General features: G+C 39.9%; 2 long non-coding RNA genes across 2 annotated transcripts; one reads left to right on the top strand and one right to left on the bottom strand.

Moving 5' to 3' along the window:
* Positions 1-11620: 11620 nt before the first annotated feature.
* Positions 11621-12662, bottom strand: LOC134082973 (uncharacterized). The gene is made up of 5 exons (XR_009939682.1): positions 12565-12662; positions 12450-12478; positions 12238-12319; positions 11893-11945; positions 11621-11756 (listed from the first exon to the last, which is right to left on the bottom strand). It is a non-coding gene; the product is annotated as an uncharacterized LOC134082973 (long non-coding RNA).
* Positions 12663-16961: 4299 nt separating this feature from the next.
* LOC134082113 (uncharacterized) lies at positions 16962-18163 on the top strand. Its single transcript, XR_009939568.1, has 3 exons — positions 16962-17019; positions 17500-17561; positions 17790-18163. It is a non-coding gene; the product is annotated as an uncharacterized LOC134082113 (long non-coding RNA).
* Positions 18164-19246: the final 1083 nt, after the last annotated feature.

The raw sequence follows: 19246 nt of genomic DNA, 5'->3' as shown, positions 1-19246 counted from the left end.
ATTTTTTCTAAAAGAAAATCCCATCCCGCTAGCCTCTAGGAACGCAACCACGAGATGGCGATGAGATTAGGCTACTTTCCCTCACTATTGGTAATGCAATTAGTGTCTACATGGACCGGGTTGGATGCTGCACCTGGGAATCAGCACGTCTTGAATTTAGTCACGTGACGAGCCGGAGCAGAACGTGCTCTGGTCACGAATCAGTCACGTGACTAAATTCAAGATGCGGCGAACGGAAAACTTTTGGAAGTGACTAACTGAATAAACAGTCATGTAAGTAAACCACCAGGGCTTTTTCAAAGTTCTTGATGTCTCGTTTTAAATGTCAGGGCCCTCAGCAGTCTACCAATAAAGTGTGGAGCTACTTTGAGCCTCATAAATGGTGTATTTATTTGCACGGCTAACTCGATGCCGTGGCACTCCCATTGAAAACAAACTGATGGCATCGGCTAACTACCGGTGTACCATGGTATCTGGTTATCAGATCAGATTGTGACATTTGTATAAAACTCGTGAATATTCAACAAGTCCCTCCCTACTTGTTTACAGCGCTCTGCTCTGTCTCCGCCCCTCCAGTGCAGGAGATTCACATTTTCAGGAAGCGAAGTGAGCGAGACAATTGGGAATAAAAATCTTGCCAAAAAACATGCGGACATCATCGATTCATGCAGGTGTGCTTAAGCATTATCCACACAAGATGTTCTAGAAAAAGGAATTGTTCAAGTGAAACAACAAGGATTTGCGTGGGCCAAATGGGCTACCGCCGTTCATTCCGACATACCAGCACTCCGACATTGACGTCCAATTGTCGTAGTGGAGGCATGTCTCTTTATGGGAAAAAGTCCCACCAGTCCGACATTTTTTTTTTCATGGTCGCAGTGGCGGTATTTAACTTTTTTTTTCAAACAACGTGCCATTCCGACATGAGGTCATTAATAGGCTATTAATGTCATAACTATATCCAATTGTGTAAAATAATAAAGATTCACATTTAAAATGTCATTGTGAAGACTTCTTGATATGGTTATGTGTCTGTTGCGTGCACGACTCGGGGAAGTGAAAGCAGTTCTATAGACATGGCAAGTTTTCTTCTCATTATTTGCGGACTAAGTGGGGCTAAATTAAGTTATTATTTTGCTGTCACTTCGTCTGTTTTATGGCCTAGAAGGTTGTATTTGGTATCTGTGGATAGCTCTAGCTCTCCTCTTTTATCTGACATGCAAGCCGTATCTTTTTAACCACGGTTTCACGAGTAGCCTAAATCAAACGAAAGTAGCGGTAGCCAAAGCTATATGATTCTTATTTGTTTGTCACTTCGTCTGTTTCTATAACACAAAAGGATCGATGTGTTTGGTATCAATGGAAAGCTCTGTTTCTCCTCTTTCATTTGATAGGCCTATGCGTGTTATGTCTGTGCGATGCCTGGTCCCGGAGTAATTCAAGCGAGAGCAGTGGCTGCATGGGTGAACGCAGAGCAATATAGACTGTATGATACTTTCATTTAGGCTAAATTCATGATTTTATTTTTATTTTCATACTTGATCGTACAGACACGTGTCTAGTCTCGTTGGAAAGCCCCGGTTCGGAGCTCTTTCATGCAATATAGGTCTCATCTGGCTGTGACTAATAATCGCGGAGCAATGTAACAGAGAAGAATGGGTGTGTTTTTCGACGCACTTTGCGTCCGTCGGGCTCATAGGGTCCGTTAAATTGACGTGGAAAAAAATAGGATTTGTAAACTGTCGGAATGGGGGTACTAAAATGTGTCGGATTGGCAGCATGTCGGAATAACACCATGTCTGAATAGCGGCATGTCGGACGAAAGGGATGTCGGACTGGCAGGATGTCGGACTGCCGATGTAACCGGCAAAATGTTCTGTCAGCTGGCTCTTTACCACTACCCTACACTACAGACCAACTACAAATTAAGTGAGTGTAGCGTAGCCTAGTCAAATCATGACGTCCATGTTAAGTGTGATGGCTCATGACATGAGCAAACACAGGAATGCAAGCCTTAAATAATGTCACACAGTAACAAACAAACAGGGGTTACCTAATTTCAGACGTTGTTCATTTTGAGGGAGAGAAACACGTAATCACGCAAAAATTATGGAGATCACTATGGGCCTCGAACTGCTCATTAAAACGTCAAAATTAATTATATCTGCACTCTCACTCAATTGCGCCACACTTTCACCTGAAGTTTTTTTAGAGTTTGTCTTAGATAACCTATGGTATTCCCAATAAATGAATGTAGCTATATGTTATGTTGTGACAATGTTTGTCAGCCGATAAATTTAGGCTACATTGTAGGCTACATTAGCAATAGCCTACATCTGAATAATGTTTTGCAGGCTACGAGCAGTAGCCTTTTTAAAATCTGTTCGAGATTGTGAGATGACCCACGATTTAAAGCAACACCATGTAGTTTTTGGGGTTCGGGTACTAACCAGTACGAACCAAAGAACTACAAAATTCGACTGCTTTACGGCATAGGCTACACTTCCCACACCACTTCCTCAAATTCCGTGCGAGCGTTGAATAGACAGTTGATGCCTTATGAGCTACGTGATCTTTTGGCGTTTGAAAAAAATAAAACCCATGAAATTATATTCATATGATGATATGCTGAAATGTAGGCTATGCTATAGGCTAGGCTACCTGGAATATACATTTCACACGCAACGCAGGCAGTCCGAGTTTGCCCAAGAGGTGAGAACTCCTGCAGAATTCGGCTTGTCAACAAAAGCACGTGTATCCTAGCTCTGTCATCTAGTGTCATCATGCTGCCAACCAAACTGCACGGGAGCTGGTTATGCTAGTTATACTGTAGCTCAACGTGTAAATCTACCACCTAGGCTATAGGCTACTGACCAAACAATTATCTTGAAAAACAAAGTTATCACGTGTTATCAACATTCTGTCATCATATTATAAGAGCTCTGCCTCTCAAAACATTTTGGGCGTGCAAATATATGCCACTATGGACGTGAATACCATAGCATACAATATCTGGTGACCATCGATTTTTTTTTATGTTATAAAGACACTAAAAATGACCACCCTAGATTAGGCTACACTATTGCTCATGAATACCGTAATCGTTTTTTCTCTCTAATAAGTAGGCCTAATTCTAATAAGACCAACAATGACCAACATTATCCCAATACTGAGAACGTGCACAGACCTGAGCTGAAAGCCTAGTTTTACAAATGTATCACATAACTCTGGTATCGTAGTAGCCTACCTCATAATTTAATATTTAATGTGCAGCCTCAATATGTGTAGCCTATATTGTAGCCTACGCTATGTCTAACTTGCCTCTGGTGTAACCGTGACCGATTTTACGAATAAGTAGAAGAAGTTACCGTTTCCCAACTGTAGGGGGACCCCGAGAGCAAAACTTACATGGTGTTGCTTTAACAATGAAATGATCACATTTTTGCCTTACTTGTTCATGTTACCCCCCAAACAGAATAAAGTAGTAGGGATCATGCCTGTTTGATAGTAGGCTACGAGTTGAAGCAAAGATGAACCTACTTTAGGCTACTGTTTCGAGACTTGCATGTCCATGTTAAATATCACCAGTTAACATAGGTGTTTATTTCTCACGTTATGTTAACCTGTGTTAACTTTGAGTAAAAGCCCAATAAATGGATGAAAATCACTAAGTGTTGTTGGTGGCTCGTAGTGTAGGGGTATAAACAGCTACGGTGTGATGGTTTTGTCCACGACATCCACGGTTCGAATCCAGCCATCGCCAGTTAGCTAGGGTACATTGTTACATTTCATTTTTTGCTATTTGCACAGCATGTATCGTATTTGTGTGATTAATGCTTAGACGAACATGTATTAGACATAAACTGGTGATGCTTTCATCCATAGGCTATCCATTATTTTCTCTCACTTGCAAGCATTTTGTGAAAATACAAACTCTAAGGGGCAGAGGCAGAGCAGAACGCGTTTAAGAAGTAGGCAGGGTCTTTAATAGAATATAATAGAATATATACTTTTTTGATCCCGTGAGGGAAATTCAGTTCTCTACATTTAACCCAATTTAACCGAATTAGTGAACACACAGCACACAGTGAACACACAGTGAGGTGAATCACACAACCCAGAGCAGTGAGCTGCCTGCCCAATCAGTGGCGCTCGGGGAGCAGTGAGGGGTTAGGTGCCTTGCTCAAGGGCACTTCAGCCATGGTGGACTGGTCGGGGATCGAACCGGCAACCCTGCGGTTACAAGCCCGGTGCGCTAACCAGTACACCACGGCTGCCCCTTGTTGAATGTTCACTGATTTTATGCAAATATCACCAGTTAACATACAAACCAGTTAAACTGGTACACCGGCAGCTTTCTAAATGCAGGGGACAGGTTGAGATCAGCTCTGAGACAAACGCTCACACTCGGTATCATGTTTCAACACACTTTAAGTCAATATCACACCGGAATTCTCCTTTAAGGTTCTCCTAAGAAGGCAGTTAAGAACGCGTCTGGGAAACACACGTATCTTAGCGCTCCTCCTTAGCCAATCCTTCTTAAGTCCTTTAGAAAGATCGAATCTGGGAAATGCGGCCCTTGTCATTTGTTTTTGACTGTGCCATATTTGGATGGAATATGGACGCAACAATACTTGCACACACACACGGATGACTGGAAAGACAGTATGGTCATGGTCTGTCAATCCTGCTTAGGCAGGTGCATAATAGCATACATTTCACTGAAAACTACACAAGCAATTTAGTTCATTACATTAATGATATCCATTCATCCGTTTTAACTAGTTAAAGCAACACTAAAGCACTTTTCCTCTGTCGCACACACGCTTTGTTTATCCAGCAAAAAACAGCCAATGTAGAATATGTTGCATGATTTTATGAAAGTATGATGTATTGTGACATCAAAGCAAGTACAATTTGTAGTTTTTGATGTCTCATTTAATCGAACTACAGATACACTACCCCACCTCGTAAAGTTAAATAGTGCGGTTATAGCCGATAGAGGGCCGAGAAGTGAAAGCAGAAGTGCCGTTCACCCTGTTACGAGTTGATGAACCGCTGAAATGATTTTGGAAACATTATTTTAAGGTACGAAAAACTCTTTAGTGTTGCTTTAAGGGTTTTTTTTTATCATTATTAAGGCCAGTGACTGTTTCCTGTATCTGAGTGACAAGATTCCTGGCCCATTTTTGACATCTCCCATACATCTTGTGTAACCTAATTGAGACATTATTTTTTGTGTGGAAAAGTACATACCAAACATGGTCAGTGATGTTTTCCCTTGTGCTGCTACGCCGGTGGTGATAAAGATAGTGTACTCCCCAGTGTCATTGAAAGTCAGGTTCCTGAGCTCCAGTGAAGCAGAGTTTTTGTTCACAGAGACTCTATCAGTGTAATCAGCATGTACATCTATGCCCCCTTTATATGAAAATAAAATCTCTATATTGCTAGGAGAAAGCCAGCTGATTCTTGAAGGTGGTGCAGATGGAGGGTTGGTGAGGTTGAACATCACACTCCCTCCTACTGCTCCATCCAGAGGTCCATCCAGCAGTATCTCATTTTGGCATGAGCACAAGCCTAAGGGAGAGAGATCATGGGAAAAGATGTAATTAACCGGCTTTCATTTAAAAATCTTAATAATCCACTTAAATGCATAATGTAGGAATTTAGAAACAACTTGTGTCTATAACAGAATATGAGGAAATAATTATAAGTGTTCTGTTAGTCCATATGAGGTGAACAATAATTGTTCACAAGTATTTTAAAATGGTAAGTTAAACAGTTTACTGTCAAACATTGATGAAGATTATAACACATAAGTAACTTGAGTTGGTTTCCACAAATAATATCTTATGGTCTCACACCTTGAAATTAAAGTATCTTACCAATTGCTGAGAGCAAATACAGGGTACAGAGTGAGCAGTGCAGATGCATTGAGCTGGTTTAACTTAAACCGACTAAGCTGGGGTGTTCTCTGATCCTGTTTTCATCCAAGGACCAAGTCCTTATTGACCTAAAGCTAAAGCAATACAAAGTACCCTAAGCCACTATCTGTATACTGAAGACTTTGTGGTGCAGCAGTGCAGCAGTGAGAGTAGCACAGGTAACTGTGATATTTGGACGGGCTACAGGCTTGGCTCCTCAAAGTTTTGCATATTATTGTGTAATAACAGATGTGAAGATCAATGATGAGACACATGTAACATATTAACTGACAGTAAATGTTCTGTGAGACCTACAAAAAACTCCAGTAGTCTAAGCTGAAAATTCTGGTGTGTTGTTAAAAATGATGATTTTTAGCTCCATCATTTCAGTAGTTATAACAGTATGGTGCCATATTTAATCTTGTATTACTTTCCACTAGTTACTGTAGCTCTACCAGCTAAGGACTGTAATCATAGACTACAAAGCAACACTAAAGCACTTTTCCTCTGTCACACGACCGCTATTTGTTTATCCAGCAAATAATGATGTCCACAGATAAGATAGAATATGTTGCATGATTTTATGAAAGTATTGCGACATTGAAGCAAATTTGTAGTTTCTTATGTATCATCCCATTGTACTACAGAACCCACTACCCGATCTGGTAAACTTACATTATAGTCGATAGAGGGCCGCAAAGCGAATGCAGAAGTGCCGTTCACCCTCACGAGTTGATGAACCACTGAAATGATTTTGGGAACATTATTTTAAGGTACAAAAAACTCTTCAAGGGCACAATGGTGGCAGTTGGGAATTGAATCCATAACTTCTGTGGCTACTGTATGGCAGCCGAGTTTCTTATGTGCTTATATTTGGCAATATGACCTAAATGAAAAGATTTGCAACATATGGTTTAGAGTAATTTTATTTTATTTAATTTCATATCAGTGAGATTTACACTTCAAACGTATGTATACTTACAGTAAATACTATCATATCTTTCATTTAATTCACATTCAATAAGAAACATTAGAAATACACACACACATACAAAGCCAGAACTGCATTTTCTTGATTATGGTATAAAGCTCTCTGTGGATGTATGTTACTTAAAGCAACACCATGTAAGTTTTGCTCTCGGGGTCCCCCCACAGTTGGGCAACGGTAATTTCTTCTACTTATGTCGTAAAATCTGTCACGGTTACACCAGAAGCAAGTTAGACATAGCGTAGGCCTACAGTATAGGCTAGACTTGAGGCTGCACATTAAATATTAAATTATGTGGTAGGCTACTACGATACCAGTTATGTGATACATTTGTAAAACTAGGCTTTCAGCTCAGGTCTGTGCACGTTCTCGGTATTGGGATGATGTTGGTCATTGTTGGTCAATTACTTAGGCCTATTTTTAAAAAAAAAAAACGATTAAGATATTTATGAGCAATAGCGTAGCCTAATCTAGGGTGGTCATTTTTAGTGTCTTTATAACATAAAAAAAAATCGATGGTCACCAGATATTGTATTCTATGGTATTCACGTCCATAGTGGCATATTTGCACGCCCAAAATGTTTGGAGAGGCAGAGCTCTTATAATATGATGACAGAATCTTACACGTGATAACTTTTTCTTGTTTTTCAAGATAATTGTTTGGTCAGTAGCCTATAGGCGGTAGATTTACACGTTGAGCTATAACTAGCACACATACAGTAACATAGGTCACGGATGTAACTATGGATCTGTGAGACCGAGGGATGACCGTCACTATCCTTGTCGCTCGGACCATTCTGAGGCGTTCAGGGATAGGAGACTGACCCGGGAGCATTCTCTGCTATTTATTAACGCAAGTCGTTCTGCTTCCGGAGGTCATGGACAACGTATTCTGTTGCATTGTGTATGGAAACGACACACTTTATTGCTTCTTTGCATATTGCACATGCACTTTATGCCCTGATCTGGAGTTTTGTGGACAATAAAATAAGTCAGCTTCATCAAGGATGCATTTGTTTAAATGAGTCCCCACATTGTCAGTATCCCTCACCTAATGTAGCCTCTCATGACTATACTGTATGTTTTTAGTCACCACAGTATGCATAGTACTTTCACGAGATTGTTATGTCCCAGTCTAGGAGGTTGTGCAACCCAATCCAAAAGTGAGCCCCTCCTGTGACATAGGAAGCATAGGACCTTATGAAACAAATCAGTAAGCACCAAACAGCAAAAAGACACTGATAACACACACAGGGACATTTTGATATTCTTTCCATTTTGGGCTCTTGTAAATTCAGTGAATTTCACTTATTCTTGGCATACTTCTTTGTGGTATACAAGGTGGCAGTTAGGACAGCTCCAGCAATCAGAGAACATATCACTATAGCAACAATGGCACCTCCACTCAAACCCTGATGACCAAGTGTGTTCTCTGTAAACAAGCCAAGAGTTCATTCATGAATCAACAAAATTAATTTCACCCAGATCATATCAATTCTTATCTGCAAACATAAAAATGTGTCTATATCACAACAAATACCTGCTCATATACTGTATATTTTGTGCCATATTATAAGAGCTGAAATATACATCCTCCTTGACTGAACAATTCCCCTGGTTTTGCTGTTGTTAGCCCAGCAGCTGTAGGCACCACTCTGACTGGTCTGAACGTTATCCAGTCTGAGTTCTGGTCCCTCTTTATCCAGCAGGGCTCCATTCAGAGCCCACTGGACCTGGGCAGCAGGGTTGGACTGAGAGGAGCAGGACAGGGTGATGTCAGAGCCTGAGCTAGAATGGGATCATAGGAGTCACTGCTGCACTTGCCTCATCCGGTCCATCTGTTAACCATAACATACCATCCCAGTTTCATCACTGCAGGTGTTTCACGCCCCGACTTTCAGCCATTAAAGGAATATGCTACATACCAATTACTTGACTAAATCATTGGACTGATATGGCAAAACTGTGTCCATATGTGGTCAGCTTAGATATAATGTGTGAGCAATATGGAAAACAGAGGTAGTGTTACTATTAATTATTTCACTCAACAGGGGTTGCATCATTTGGCCATTCAGAAGTGTTTCACTCACACAGAATATTCAGAGTCAGGGTGCGAACGATAACCGCACTTACAGCGTTGGAGGCCTCACATAGGGCCCTCTGTCACCTCTTTTCACTCCATAGGTGACAGTGTCAATCATAGTCAGTCCAGTGCCAGAGACATTGACACTGCCGCCATAGAGCTTCAGGGTGATGTTGGAGCCCGTGGCAGTGCAGCTGACGTTAACAGAGCTGTGGAACTCGATCAGCTCAGCCGCATTGGCCACCAGAGAGACATCTGAGACAGGAACTTTTGTAAAATTGGAGAAGCTTAATGCCTTCTTCATCACTGACTTTCAAGAAAATGATGAAAATAATGTACAGTATGTTTTTTTTTAATTAATAATTCAGATAAAATGCAGATGAAATTACCCACAGAGGCTCATCACCTTGACAATTACTGTAGAGGTATACAATGTAATCCAAAAGATAATGTCTTGTCTGCTATGTTTTTGTGCTGTATGATTATAGCATTAATTATGAGGACCAACAAATGACCTACCAAAGCATACTATAATGTTTGAAAACTCCTATAGAGAAACACATTTAAGACTAGAAAAGCACTAGAAGGGAGCACAGACCTCAGCCTGCATTGTTCTTCCTAGGTTGTCATACATTTGAACCTAAACTAATTTATTCAGATCGCCACCAAGTGGCCATACCATGCCATTACACCACTAAACTAAACACATAAACGCCTCCAGAATCCCGACGGAATTACGGATCACTCCCAAAATGTTATCGTTTCTTCCTTGGGTCATGTCTGACCTTCCCTGAAAATTTAATTGAAATCCATCATTCACTTTTTGAATTATCTTGCTAACAAACAGACAGACAGACAGACAAACGAAGCCGGTCCCCGATGAAAACATATACCTCCTTGGCGGAGGTAAATGAATAACCACACTCACCCATCATTTTTCTAAGTCTTCTCCCACTAAGCTCTGCACCTCTTGCAAGCCTGATGGTGATTGTGTACTCCCCAGAGTCTTACAGATATTGTGCTGCAGAGAGCCAGTCTACGTGTCTAGCCGGACACGGCCAGAGTAGTTAGACCCAAAGGTGACATTTATTAGCACCTACGCTGCTGATGATGGGCATGCTTTGAAATCTCCAGCTGATTTCTTTGAAGGAAGATAATGGACGGTTGATTGTGGTGAACGTCACATTTTCCCCAGCAGCTCCTATGGTGGGTTCAGATGGCAATAATGACGACTTTTGTCCCAAGCACAAACCTGTGTAAAACAAAGCAAGACAAAAATGTCTAATAGCCTAATTCTAATTTTCTTCAATTCTATAATAAACATAAATTAGTGAGAAATATTAGGCCCTCGTTTATGAAACGTGTGTATGACCTAAAACAGGCGTCGCAAAAACTAACCTAAAGCAGGCAAGCAGATGGATAGAATGTTCTTGCATAATTCCGAAAGGGTCAGAGAGATAGAGATATCACGTTTACCTGTTAACAGGGAAACAGTCAGAATCATTGTGAGGGCCATGTCCATATAATCCAGTTTTTTCAGATCAAATCAGAACAAATTTAGTTAATGAGTATCAGAGTGAACACTCCTGTGCACTCAGTCATAGCACAACAGGAGCGTGCTACTTATCCTGGCTGTAAAATGGTCTTAAGCAATTTCTTTCTGGTAATTAGTGGTGTAATGAGTTTGTTTGCAAAGGGATTTACTGTAACTGGGGTAAGATTTGGCACTTCCTCTTCAGGGCTTTTCTTTCACGCAGAGCTAGGTGTAATGCCAGTTAATAATCAACCAGTAAACTCATTTCATTGTCCAGTGGCCTTGACTATCCCATTGGTACCGTTTCCTGGGTGTGTGAGAGTGGCAGGAACTTTTTAGTGTCAATAAACTCAAATCACTAAAGACATGCACTCACTCAATATAAAAAAGAACATCTGTGAATATTTCTCAATTACTGCACATTATTACTCCGTAAGCATGGCTGTTGTCATTGTGATTTTAATTGCAGCCCTTCTAAAAATTTGAAGGCTATGCACATGAATCATATATTGTATTTGGAACTTATGTCTCAGTAAACTGAAGCTTTGTAATCATGGCAAACATGATAAACATGCTGTTTGTCATTATATCACTGCATCACATGTTATGTCACTGTTATGCACATAACAATAGTAACTAAATGCTATGTTTTACATGTTTAGCATAATTTGTGTCAAATTAGTGTAGTACAAATCCATAAGATAAAAAATACTTTATTTAATCCCACACCGCACACATTTACTTGTGACAACAGCCAGGGAATCTGGATCCAGCAATAATAAATACGAGAAATATTAAGTTTAATGATTAAAAAAATAAATAAAATGTTGACATAATAGTGCACACAGAGCCTAAATGGGAACAGAGCAGTGCCACACGAGAGCGGTATTATAGAGCCTGATGGCAGATAACATAAAATACATGTGGTTTAAAGTAGTATCCATTATTACTAATATTGTGCTTCTGGTACACCAATAACTCCACATGATTTCCTTTTACAGTTTAAGCACTACGGTTCAGACTACATTGCTGATAAACCATTTTGTAGTTTAAAAGGAGTTGCAGTAAAAGGGAATGGAGAGGACTTGGGAAGCATGCTTTATTTTCTACACATACAGTACAGCACAGTACAGTAGTAGGCAGCTACTCTATGCAACAGTCATATCATATTATGTACTATTATGTGGTAGATCAGTTTAGATACACATGCTCTGAGTCACCTGGATGCTGTTGGAGGGGGAGAGAAAAGTGTTAGACCTCAGTGATGCTACAATTGAATTGTTAGATTACTGCTTCAATGTGATTTTAACTGGTCCTCAAAATGCTAAAAAGTGCAGTATGCTCAAATGTAGTGTTTACTCACAGATTTGCTAGAGATATGTGTGTCATAAACACGATCACCTGGAGCAGCAGAGCCTGAAACAACAGAAGATGGAATCACTTTAAATCACTCTAAAATGACATCAACTTATTTTCATTTGAATGTTTCTATGATGTGACTAAACCAAAATACACACACAATTAAAATACAGATTTAGCTTTACAAATAAGATCAAAGACCATATAGTCTGATACTATATATGTCTGATACCACAATATATGGACAATTCCACTCCACATTAACACTGGATATAATTCAGACACATCTGCTTGAATGGGCTGCAACTTGTTCACTGTATTGTTTGACAACCTTAAAATATTTCAGTACCTGCATTTGTCGTCTTGTTTGTAGGTAAATTTGTTAAGCCCAGACTTCCTACGCAGTTTTCATAGACATGGCTAGAAACATCCTATTGCATAAAGTAAGAGATTACATTTGAAACCTACTGTAATCTGCATACGTGCATACAATATGATTAAAATGTGTATAAATTCACAAATTGGTAGTTACAAAGATTTGATAGTGTAGTGTCCACTCACATTACTTGTGGCAGACATGTCCTGGTCATCTAAGCATCAAATGACTATTGGTTAATCTTGGATTGCATGTACACAAGTTTGCATAGTGAAATTACCAAACAAAATAAATACTAACCCTTTTCTCTGTTTTTTCCAGAAAAAATCCTACATGAGAGAGAGAGAGAGAGAGAGAGAGAGAGAGAGAGAGAGAGACTCTTTAAAATGATGTGCAATTATGGGCTAACTCTTACCGTTGGAAGTTGAACTGTTGAACTCACCCTTTTCTCATTGCGAATAAATGAGCTCCAGCCCCAACTGCCAAACCAAAAACCACACATGCCACTCCTATTCCAGCTATGGCTCCAGTAGACAAGCTATTCACTTCTGCTAGGCATTCCAGCAGAATCACACACACATATTTAAATTAGACAAGTTATCAGATATACAAAAGGTAACCCTTTCAGGTCTCCCCACCTCCCCCTACACACAAACACACTCTTTCTGTTGAACAAATTACTTGAGTTAGTAGATTTAGTGACAACTAGAACATTTTGTGAAAATGTGTGCATTTTTCTGGGGCAAGTATTTCTCAAAGTAAAAGTAAAGACATAAAGTAATCTGATAAACACCTCAGACTTTGGCATTTTCCAAATGTATTACCTTGAATGATCAAGTCAACAACCGCTGTATCTGTGAGTTTGGTGATGCTGTTCAAAGCAGTGCAAGTATATGTCCCACTGTCTTCATATCCACTCTCCCGTATAACATATGAGGTTCCACTTTCTACACTTTCTATCCCATTAAATGTCCATGTGTAGATGCTTTCAGGAATGGATTCAGCAGAACAGACCAGGGTAATTTGACTACCAAGCGCTTTGGCTCTCTCAACCTCTATCTTGATCTTTTCTGGTCCATCTGTAAGCATAGATACGCGCAACATGCACATTTGTGAGTCAGGAAGCAGAATCAATCAAAGCTTTAATGCATATTTCATAGATATGCCAAAAAAAGAGATTGAACCAATCCAAAACATCACACTCACAGTTCACAATCAGTGTTTTAGTGGCTGCCTGAGGAGGACTGACAGGGTTGGTGACTTGACATGTGTATTCTCCATTGTCTTCTTTCTGCACCGGACTGATGGAAACAGTGCTGTTGTCAGGACTGAGGGTGATTCTGGGAGACAGAGGTTTGCCATCCTTTGTCCACTCTCTGGTGATAAAGGAGCCCTGAGCATTGCAGGTCATGATGACAGAATTTTCCCCTGCTATCAGGGGGGTATCATCAGGGTGTGTAATATGAACACCAGATACACACCCTGAGGCACAAGAAAAATGACTCAATGAGCAATAATACCTCAAGTTTTGTGATGAAAAAAGTGACATATTATGACATATTATCAGTCTCTGAACTTAAATTGGACTTTAGAAATACATTTTCAATGTACTCTAATGACTCTTATTGCTCCCTATTTCCTCTAAGAGGGGCTAAAGAGAATGTTTGTCTTTTGTTGCACTCAGTGAAAAGTAAAGTGTATTGGTCACATTTATTCATTCTGACAAAAAACATCAATAATTGATCAATAAATACTGAATATTATATATGATGTACATTTACATATTTCAGTGAATACTCCACTTACAGTAAATTCTCAGACTGACATCAGAGCTCATTTGGACACTGATATTATTCGATGCTTCACAATTGAATGGACCATTATCATATCTAGTCACATTCAATATAGTGAAGTTTCTGTTTTTTAGCAGAACTCTGTCACTTCCTGTGATAACAGTACTCCTGTTAAACCATCGAAATGAGGGGAAGGTTCCAGACGCGGAGCATGTGAGAGTGACAGAATTGTTGAATTCCACCAGCTCATTCTGATCGGCTTCTGCTCTCACATTGGAGATTTTCTCTGGAAGTACAGTACAGCATATCTGTGAAATCTTGGTTTTCCTACGCAAATACTTAATCAATTAATTAGACAAATAGTATCTTAAGAAACTCAGTCCACACCACCAACTGTCAATATTGGAAAGTCATAACTTCCTTTTTTATATTCATAATATGTTTCAAAGAAACAGTTATGTGCACAATGTCTACATTTATTCAGAAACAACATACAGTAACTAAACTTGAATTTCCCCTTGGGGATAAAGTATCTATCTACCTATCTATCTATCTATCTAAACTGACAGATATTTAGATTAAGCGGTTAATAAAATGATGAAGAAATTTCCAGAAATTTGGTAGGCAAAATAGGTGGGCGTATGTTGGGTTCACAACAGACAGAGTGTGGTGAAAACAAACATTTAAACTCAGGAGCAATGTGCTCCATTGCTGTAAAGCCTAAAGACTACTACATGTCCCTCTCTGTCTCCCCTGGGTAGGAGCCCAACAATAAACCCAACATACAGCAGTCCCATATGCAGATTTTTACATTTACTCATGAATGTTATCAACAGAACAGAAAAGTTCACGTGAGTATAAAGAAGTCAAAAGTTGAGAGCCTGTAGATTTTCTGTGTTGAATTGATCATGAAACAAAAAATGTTGAGCGCCAAAGGATGTCTGTCCTTAATGATTGGTATGTATCTGCATTCCGCACTAAATGTAGAGAGCGGTGATTGATACATTTTGAGGAGTGTGGTAAATCAGAAGATTTGATATTGCACAACTACTGTGCTGTATTGGACATACAGTACTTGCACACACATGCGGATGATGGGAAAATGTCAGCCTGTCAGGCCATTAGCATGAGTAGGGGCATAAACTAACCCAGAACACACACATAATATACAACATAGAACACTTCACATGCATTTTACTTCATTACATTAATAAAACCCATCCCACTTATATTAACAAAACATTGTTTGTGTTTGTTCATCAGAAGGAGTGATTTATGTGCTAATGGCAAGTTTTCTGACCCATTTTTAATGTAACCTGTAACATAATTGTAATAGTCTTTGTGTGGAGTAAGCACTGTACATACCAAACACTGTCAGTGATGTTTTCCCTTGTCCTGCAACATCAGTGGTGATGCTCAGAGTGTACTCCCCAGTGTCCATGAGAGTCAGGTTCCTGAGCTCCATTGAAGCTGTGGCTTTGTTCACAATGATTCTAGCAGCGTAATCAGGATGTATCAGCTCTGCATCACCAAGTGAAGCGAATATCTCTATATTGCTTGGAGAAATCCAGGTGATTCGTATAGGTGGTGGAGATGGAGGGTTGGTGAGGGTGAACATCACACTCCCTCCTACTGCTCCATTCAGAGGTCCATCCAGCAGTAACTCATTTTGGCATGAGCACAAACCTCAAAGGCAGCAGGAAAGTGATACTATGAATATGATGTTGCAAAAAATACTGACTACAGAGCTTCAATAAAACAAATTAAACTAGTTCATTGGATAGTACTGGGGTTCCCACCCCTACACTGTTAAAAATGGCTGTAGGTTTTACAGTACAGTACAATAAAATTCAACAGTATGATACCACTTCATATCATTACAGTACAGTGCTGTAGTTAATATTGCATTTTGGGTAATATTTGTGCTTACTGTAACCGAGCCTGATCAACATTTCTTTGCTGTAACCCTATTGTAACTTTGTTGCCACCTTGCTGTATTTAACAGCCACTACTGCCACCTCGCTCGCTAAAGTTCTGCCAACCGACGTTACGTCTCTGTTGTGTTGAAGACTGGACTGGCGAAGTTATGAATTTACTCCGAGTTATTGCAGTTTGGTGAGTTTGGTTTTCACATACATCAAGCTTTACCACGTATTGTGCAAGTTTACGTTCTAGTTCATGCAAATCTTTTCTTAAGTAGAAGATAAGTTTAATGGGTGCTTATGTGTTCTAGATAGCTAGTGCTAGCATGTAACCACAGCTATATAGGCGGGAGCTTACTACATATTAAATAACTACAGGGTGTTCGTCTAACTTGAACGTATCTTGTATTCTTTAAGCATTCATTTTAACGTGTATTCATTTGGAAATAGAAAATGTCGACATCTGTGTGAATGAACGATACGCTCGTCATAGGGAACGACGATTCATCTACTCGGTTAGACTAGCAGCTAGCCTCCCCAAAAGTCTGCTTGGCTAGACAGATTACCAGTGTGTGTGTGTGTGTGTGTGTGTGTATGAATTAAATTTTAGAGGTATAAAAATATCGGTATCTGGTGTTATTTACACTTAGAATACAGTAATTACGTGGTCTAGAATAACGATTGAAAACGACGATACTCTCGTCCCCCATAGGGAATGACGATTCAGGCTAACATTATTTTAGCACGTCAAATCTGTTCATGTTTGACCCTGTAGCTTAGTTGTCAGGCATAATTCGCCGTTTTTATATCATAGCGATACATGTGATTTTGTTTGAAGTAGCCCAACATTTATTTGCTAGCTGGAAATAATTAAGGAAAGTCTTCAAGAGTTGCTAATAGTATGGTTTTGTCTTTTTTTTTTTTTTTACAGTGAGCGGAGCGGACAACTGATCCGAGGAGCACAGGCATACAAGTACTGTATGTCCATCCTAAACTACTGTTAACATCCTTCGACGGATTCTCTGTTCATTCTGGCTGATGTAAGTATTGTTGTTACAAACACATCTATCATCTTATCAAGCATTCTGCTTATCACACATCTATTCATTTTGGTTAAGTAATAGTATTTCATTACAAACTCATATTACTGATGAATTGTACTGCTCTGCTGAGTAACATGCTTGGTGATGTTTTATTTGAAGGTGTCTACATAAGATTGACATGAGCCCGTCATAGACATGACATGATATTTATCATCAAAATGAATGACTGTTGTCAATGGGTGTTTTTTTTTGTAATGTAAAGTTGACACTGTTTGAGGTGCATACATTACAAAAATTGGATGGCACTTAATGACAGTAGCCATAAATGTTCATGATACTTGTTATGTCCTGATGACAGGCTCATATCACACTTATGTTGACACTTTCAAATGGAGTGTTACCAAAGTTTTCACTGAAAAATATTGTGTAATGTACACCACTGAAAGTGTTTTTTGTTTGTTTGTTTGTTTTACATAGGTCACTGGCAGACATCGAGGGGGAAGAGAGTCTTCCAGACACACCCAGAATCATTATGCTTGGTATGTATATTTTTCTTCTTGATTTGTATGTACAGTTAAATCCATTTAATTCCTTTGAAATACACCTGTCTTGACTCACATATGAACTTCAGTCACATCCCATCCTTAATCCATAGGGTTTATGATGACATTGGTTCACTCTTTGCAGCAATAACAGCTTTAACTGTTTTGGGAAGACTTATCACAAGATTTAAGTATGTTCATGGGATTTTTTGACCATTCTTTCAGAAGCGCATTTTGGAGGTCACACACTGATGTTGGACGAGGCGACTGGCTCTCAGGATCCGCTCTAATTCATCCCAAAGGTGTTCTATTGAGTTGAGGTCAGGACCCTGTGCAGGCCAGTCAAGTTCATCCAGACCAAACTCTGTTATCCATGCCTTTATGGACCTTGCTTTGTGCACTGGTGCACTGTCATGTTGGAACAGGAAGGGGCCATCCCCGAGCTGGGCTTGGTCCCTTAGTTCCAGTGAAAGGAACTTTGAATGCTTTAGCATTAACCAAGAGATTTTGGACAATTCCAAGCTCCCAACTTTGTGAGAAGTGTGTGTGTGTGTGTGTGTTTGTGTGTGTGTGTGTGGCAGCCAGAGCCATAGAGGGATGGTGTTCTCTACCTCTTGTGACAGCAGTGATGTTTTTTTTAATTACATGTTAAATGCAATAATATGAGTTGCAATAATATGAGTTGCTGAAGAATTAATAAATATATTTTATGTAAGATTGTGATGTGTTTCTTGATTCATGCATGTTGTAATCACTTACATGCTTAAGTCTAAATAAAAAAAAAATAATATAATAAATTAATTAATGAAATAAATATTAAATGCAACTGAGGAATAGGTCAAATTTGAAAATAAAATAATAACAGTAAAGTACTGTATTGTCTTATAATTACTGTACACTACTGTAAACTACATTACAGTACTGTATTGCTCATTTAATATACAGTAAAGTTCTGGCAACCGTGCTGCCTGTACTGTACTGTAATTTTACAGGAATTTTTTTAACAGTGTAGTCATACTAAATTGTGTCGACCTTGGGAGGCAGCTCAAATTTCCATAGAACATCACTGTGACAACACTCAGGCCAGACATGGTCCTGGTGTCAGAAACATCAAGACAAGTGGTCCTGCTGGAGTTGACTGTCCCCTGGGAAGACCGTATGGAGGAGGCCTTTGAGAGGAAGAGAGCCAAGTATGAGGGACTGGTAGGCGATTGTCGAAGCAGCGGATGGAAGACCCGATGTGACCCCATCGAGGTTGGCTGCAGAGGCTTCGCAGGCCAGTCCCTGTACCAGGTATTGAAGCGCCTGGGTTTGGGAGGGCTGCAGATGCGGAGAGCCAACAGGAGCATCACCGATGCCGCAGAAAAGGCATCCAGATGGCTGTGGATCAAGCGGGGCAATCCGTGGAAAACCAAAGCTACTTGGGCACAAGCTGGGGACTGATCACCTCCAGCTGGGTCGCCTGGGTGAGGGTGTCTGATGTTGAAAGACCCGAAACACCCGAGGACCTCAGGTTACATCACTGATGATGTGCCCAAGTTGCATCAGAAGATGTATGTAAGAACCAGTATAATCTGGCTCTGCCAGTGACTGCCGGGAATAGGCCGGATGACGACCATGAATAGTATGGCGACAGCTGGAGAGACAGCAGACAACTGGAAAGACAGTAACCGGGGCAGTGC

Source organism: Sardina pilchardus, chromosome 6 (genome assembly GCF_963854185.1).
Source record: "Sardina pilchardus chromosome 6, fSarPil1.1, whole genome shotgun sequence".
NCBI lineage: Eukaryota > Metazoa > Chordata > Actinopteri > Clupeiformes > Clupeidae > Sardina > Sardina pilchardus.
This window is presented reverse-complemented; position numbering and strand designations above follow the sequence as displayed.